The 6,075-nt window shown below is 43.7% G+C and overlaps 1 pseudogene; it reads right to left on the bottom strand.

Moving 5' to 3' along the window:
- Positions 1 to 3,395: 3,395 nt before the first annotated feature.
- On the bottom strand, positions 3,396 to 4,714 carry LOC116083594 (annotated as a pseudogene).
- Between the last annotated feature and the right edge of the window lie 1,361 nt (positions 4,715 to 6,075).

Raw genomic sequence — 6,075 nt, 5'->3', positions numbered from 1 at the left:
GGTCTTCCTTCTTCTTGAGTTCCTTATGGAATGTGGGTTGTTCTTCCTGTATTCCAGACTTCTGCACTTCAAATAAACTTCTAATATAGACATGCCATCAAAGTAGAAATGGTGTACTTACAAAAACAACAACATAAAAAAAAATAAAAACAAACACAAATGTAAGACATTGAGGAAGATGCACAGCTTAGAAAAGTAGAGGGCAGAATGTGATGCCTGTGGAATATTATGTTTATTTTTTTTTTCTAGGTGGTGCTATGGTGTTGAGTTCTGCATAGCCTTGGAAGGGAGAGCATGACATGGTTTCCCACCCCTGGAATAGAGCCAGCAGACTGTGGGCCTCCACCAGTGTTGATGGTTGCTGGGTGTGAGGCTTATTTATATAACAATGTATATATTTAACTTCATGTTCCTACTTTGGGAAATATTCTCCCAGCCAAGGTTAATGACTCCATGCTAATTAGAAACAGCATGAATCCAGGAACTGAGGGTGTGTCTATGTCCTTAGCAAAATGGTAAACACTGTGTCCTTCAGGATAGCCTTTAAGGCTGTGAAAAGAACTCTGAAAACAGGAGTTCAAGAATATATATTTTCTCAACTATGCAAAATATAAGGATGTAATATGAATTATATGAGAGGCTTCATGGACCTAAAAGAACAAAGGCAGCTGCATTAATAAGTCAGCTTGTCAGAAAGATAAAAAGGTAGGCAGATTCCTGAGTTCAAGGTTAGTCTGAGACAGAGCAAGTTAAGATCCCAGCTTGGTAAGAATGGTAGTTTCAGGATGGAATCCTATCCAGCCAGCTTATTGTCTATGAACTGCTGGTTAGAGATAGATCTCTGAATTCATTTGCAATGTTTAAGGAAATGCACTTGCTATCACATTCTAAGAATTGAGGGACTAAGGTCACAAAATGCTGATTTGTGGGATAATCAAAAGAGAACCTGGAACAAATGATTGAATTGGTATGTAAAAGACTGGGCTTTGATCTCTCTCTCTCTCTCTCTCTCTCTCTCTCTCTCTCTCTCTCTCTCTCACACACACACACACACACACACACACACAGCTGTTGAAAGACCTCTGGATCTAGGGAGACCCCCACTCAAGTCTCGGGATGACATGACCACCCAATAACTCATGAGAGACTGATCTTGCTGCAAGCACACGGGGTTTATTTGGGATAGGATGGTACTGGGGTTGATCTCATAACCTTGCAGGCCAGAGGAGTTCGCCCCAGACTAAAAGGAATAAGGGGTATTTAAAGGGAAAAACCACAAACTTGGGGGGGGGGTGAGGGGGTTACCAAGGAAACATAACAAAAAACAGTGGAAAATTTCAGAGGGACCCAACCCAAGGTATTCAGTCAGTTAGGGAGGGGAACATATTCCTTCTAGGAATGTAATCTTCATCTATTGGTTGGCAGGGTGGAGAGCCTCGTGAACCAGTTGACCTTCATTCCTAGTTCCGCCCTCATTGTGGATCAGTCAGGAAGGGCAGGTATCAGGAACCAGAGCCCTGAGGCTCTGAGTTAGCCAAGTTCCTAGAACTGGCTAGTCTACATTCTTGGCTCTTTACAGGTTTCCCATGCCCTTTTAGGTAAAGGTTATACATTATACATTCCTACTGATACATTTCTATTAAATGCTCTTATTTTAAAATTCTAAAATTCTCCAGCCCTTCACTGTCAGAAGCAGAAAGATATCTTGAGCAGACTGGAGAGCCAAGAGCTATATGTACAGAGCTGTTTGGAGAGCCATCTCCAGCAAAACTCAGGGCTTGTTGGCTTGTACCTATGACTGACTTCCAGTCATTTCTTTTGCTGCTCCCAAACCCTTTCCTCAGGACCCCTGACAAAGCCATGGCTGGCCCTTGGCACTATAGAACTACAGGTTAGAGTTATCTAAATCACTGTTGTGTGTCTTTTCCTGTCGAGAAGTAAAACAGATGTCTATTCACCGAAGATTGGACACCACTGGTAGAACAAAAAAGAAATTTTATGTAAATCTAACTGAGTGAGCCAGGAAGGTTACTGGGATTTTCGTACAGGACCACAGGTGAAGGGTTGCTTATAAGAGCACAGGTGATAGCCGGGCGGTGGTGGCGCAAGCCTTTAATCCCAGCACTTGGGAGGCAGAGGCAGGCGGATTTCTGAGTTCGAGACCAGCCTGGTCTACAGAGTGAGTTCCAGAACAGCCAGGACTACACAGAGAAACCCTGTCTCAAAAAAACAAAAAAAAAAACAAAAAAAAAACAAAAAAAAAAAAGAGCACAGGTGATTAGTTCAAAAGCATTGGCATCATTGAAAATCCCTCCCACCGTAAGATGATGAGTCACAAAACCCACTTCTCTGCAGCTTTTTGTGACTTTCAAGGGAGCACAGATGGTAGGAAGTCCTCCTCTCCCTTTCAGTTGTTACTGCTTATATAACTGTGGGGAGGAATCTTGGGCCTTTTAAGTTGTATGATTATTTACTTCTGGAGCTTTATGAACGTATTCTCACCTTCCTCCAGGAGAGAATGTTTCAATTTGGTGGATCAGTCCTACAACTGTGATGGGTTAGAAAAAGGTTGCACGTGAGGTGACACTTGAAGACTATACAGACTTTGGCTGAATGGAGGTGGGAACGAGCGTGCAAGCTTGGTGAATGATTATATGAGATAAAGGGAAGAATCAAACACCGAGGGATGGCTGTCACAATTTTGTCATAGCCTTCCCAGACAGATGTGTTTTGAGTTTTGTCTTGTCTGTGTTAAAGCCAGAGACTTGTAAGCATCTGTTTTTTAAAAAATAATATTTTCTGCATTCTTTGAGAATTTTAAATATGTGTGCAATGTATTTTTTACATATACACATCTCTATATTTATATATTAGATATAGGACATGGAGGTGGGGAGGGGCACCAGCTCTCCACAGACCCCACCTCCACATCCAGTCATCCCCACACAGAAGCAGCAATGGCGTTACATATGGCAGCTTGAGGAGGAGAGGGTTAGGCCTGGGCCTGGCTCCTCAGGGAAGCTCTTTCTTGAGACTTAGGAATGTTCTGTCAGGGAAAATGGGATATGTTTCCAGCAAGATGAGTAGGGCAGAGCCTGAGTTCCTACTCAGTGCCTTCCACAGCTCCATACCACAGGTCCTAGAGTGGTCATAGCCCTTCCATTCCAGAACAGTCTACTAAAGCTGGGGCTAGTAAGGGTGGATAAAGACACAGCAGCAGAGATGAGTTATGGGGCTACCTTATCACTCAGGTCCCTGAGAGATGGGGCAGGGGACTGGAATGGGAGAAGCCTGTTTGAAGCAGGAGACCCCAACAAAGTAAGAGAAGATGGCCAGGCCCACCCTTAGTCCAGCCTGGGCTTCCGGGGTCTGATTTGAGCAAAGTTCCTTTTCTATCAATCTGCAGAGAAGGAGCAGGAAGGAGCAGGACCAGGTCCAAAGGGACAGGGGTGTCTGTTCTTGTGAGGGGGTCCTCTGGTGCCCCTGGCTGTCTCTTGGAAGATCAGCTCCTTCAGCCACTCCCTGGGGAGATCATCCAGCTCCATGTCAAAGGTGAATGGCTCCTCAGCCACTGGCTTATCAGTCAGATCAATAGTACTGTTCCAAGAAAAGGTGAGCCAGTGCTTCCTCTACTGTGGTGTGCTTGTTTGGGTGGGAGGTTAACATCCGATCCAGTGGGTCAGGAGCTTTGGAATCAGATTAGAGAAAAAGCTTGGCCCAAGTAACCTTGGTTTTAGAGGGCAGAGACTGTAGGTAGTTTTGGGCTTTCATGTTAATGATACAACTAAGGTCTTCCTGGGATGGGAACCCGGTATACCTAGAATGTGGTTGAGCTCATCCAGGTAGTGCTTGCCGGGGGGAAGATAGGCTGGTTGGAAAGCATTTCAGCCAGAATGCAGCCCACAGACCAGATCTCAATGGATTTGATATAGCCCTTGGAGTTAAGCATGATCTCTGGGGCTCAGTACCAGTGTGTGGCCACTTACTCAGTCACAAAGCCAGTATGGTCATGCTCAGGGTCAGCAATCCGGGCCAGGTCAAAAATCACAGATCTCAGAAGGTTGCAGGTGGTGTTGATAAGCATATTGGAGGACTTCAGGTCCTGGTGCAGTACATTGGCTGTATGTTCTTCAGGCTCCGGAGGATCTGGTAGAGGAAGTAGCAGATGTGGTCCTTGCACAGCACTGGCTCTTAAGCAGCTTGTACAGACAGGTCATTCTCCATGAAGTCTTGAACAATGTAAACATCCCTCATGGCTTCCAGGGTGGGTGCTCTGAGGATGTCTCAGATGCCTATGACATTCTCATGGCTGAATCGCAGCAAGGTCTGGATTTCCTTCACCATACACTGACGGTAGGTTTGATGCTCAAAGGGGCTGATCTTGATATCCACTCTGGTCTTGAGCTGAGCTGGTCATATGACTCTGGTCATATGACTCTGGTCATATGACTCTGGTCATAAGACTCTGGTCATAAGCTGAGCTGACCATGTCCTGTGCGCCCCCACTGATGTACTGCAGTTGAATGTAGTGTGGGCCCATGTCGAATGGCTGCCCCTTCACCACCTCTATCTTCCCTAGGACCAACGAGATGACCCCAGCAGCTCCAGGCCACCATCTCCCACCCCCACCCCCACCCCCAGCCACCGCTGCTGCCAACTCCACTCCTTCTGTCCCCTCATATGCAATGTATTTTGATGCTATGCATTTCCTCATTTACCTCTTCTAACTCCTCTTGTACCCCTCCTAAAATACCCTCTCCTAATTTCATCTCCTCCTCCTCCTCCTCCTCCTCCTCCTCCTCCTCCTTTTCTTTCTCATTGAATCCAATGAATGCTTTCCATTTGTATATGGGGATGGTATCCCCTGGAGCACAGATAACCTACCAGTGGTTGCACCCCCAAGAGAAAATGATGCATCTGACCACAAAAAAAGACTGTGATTTTTGACACCTGGCACAAATATTGCTTCTCCATTTATACTGAGATTCCATCTATGGTGCTCAACTTTCCTCTCCACATTTGTCCACTTTCCCCACTCTCCTGCAAATTAAAGTTCTAGACAATGTAATGTCAAGGTCATTTTCATAGGAAAGAAAAAATACAAATGTAATGTAGTATAAAATATATTCTTACATATAAGTAAAACATCAGTGTGATACAGTCTTTTACATACTTCAATTGTATATTTAAATATTGGCTTTTCTATGTCCACCCCAGTTCCCAAATAATGACATGGAGGCTTACTTATTTATGAATTAATGCATAGGCCTTAAGTTAGGCTTGTCCCCAACTAGCTTGAAACTAAAGTAACCCATTTATTCTATTCTATATCACGTGGATGGTTACCTCTTTTCTGTGTCTTGGTGGCAAATCTCTCATGCCTGACTCCTTCCTAGAATTCCTATCTCTTCTTGGAAGTCCCACTTATTCTCTTCTGCATTGTTATAGCCCATTCAAGTCTTTATTGACAGGTGATGCATTTACAAAGTGAACAAGAGATTATCCCTACATATATTGTCATTATTTTCTTAAAGATTGATGCAAAGTTATAGCTTGTCTTTGTCTAACAGTTTTAAGGATGGACCATTTAAAAATGAATACACATCTTTGTCCTCATGATTCTGGAGTATGGAGTTCCAAGATCAAGGTCCTTCCTGGTCTGATGAGGAGCCCCAATCTGCTTTCAAGACGCCATTCTGTGTTCTCACATGGAATGCTTCTTGAACTTAATTCCTGATCCACTAAAAGTTAGGCTGACTAATGGATATTTGTCAAGCAGTTTTCTCTTTTGCCCTTTTAAGCCAGTTATGAATATTATCACCCACAATTCTATTTCTAATGTAACAACTTGTCAAGAGCTATGAAGTGTCTAAGATTCTATGCTTTGTGCAAGCTAAGATGGTAGACTATAACTTTGTAAATTTTTTTTTTTTTGTAAAGTCAACTGAAGACACAGACTGTTGGGTCAGAGAAAGGGTAGTTTATTGTTCATAGAGTATTAACAATATAACATGTCAGAATAATTTTTTGGGAAACCAGGCCAAACTGGTCAATATGGGGAAATTTATCCTTATA

The sequence above is a fragment of the Mastomys coucha genome, unplaced genomic scaffold, assembly GCF_008632895.1.
Source record: "Mastomys coucha isolate ucsf_1 unplaced genomic scaffold, UCSF_Mcou_1 pScaffold12, whole genome shotgun sequence".
Taxonomy (NCBI): Eukaryota; Metazoa; Chordata; class Mammalia; order Rodentia; family Muridae; genus Mastomys; species Mastomys coucha.
Note: the sequence above shows the minus strand (reverse complement) of the source record. Positions and strands in the feature narration are given on the sequence as shown.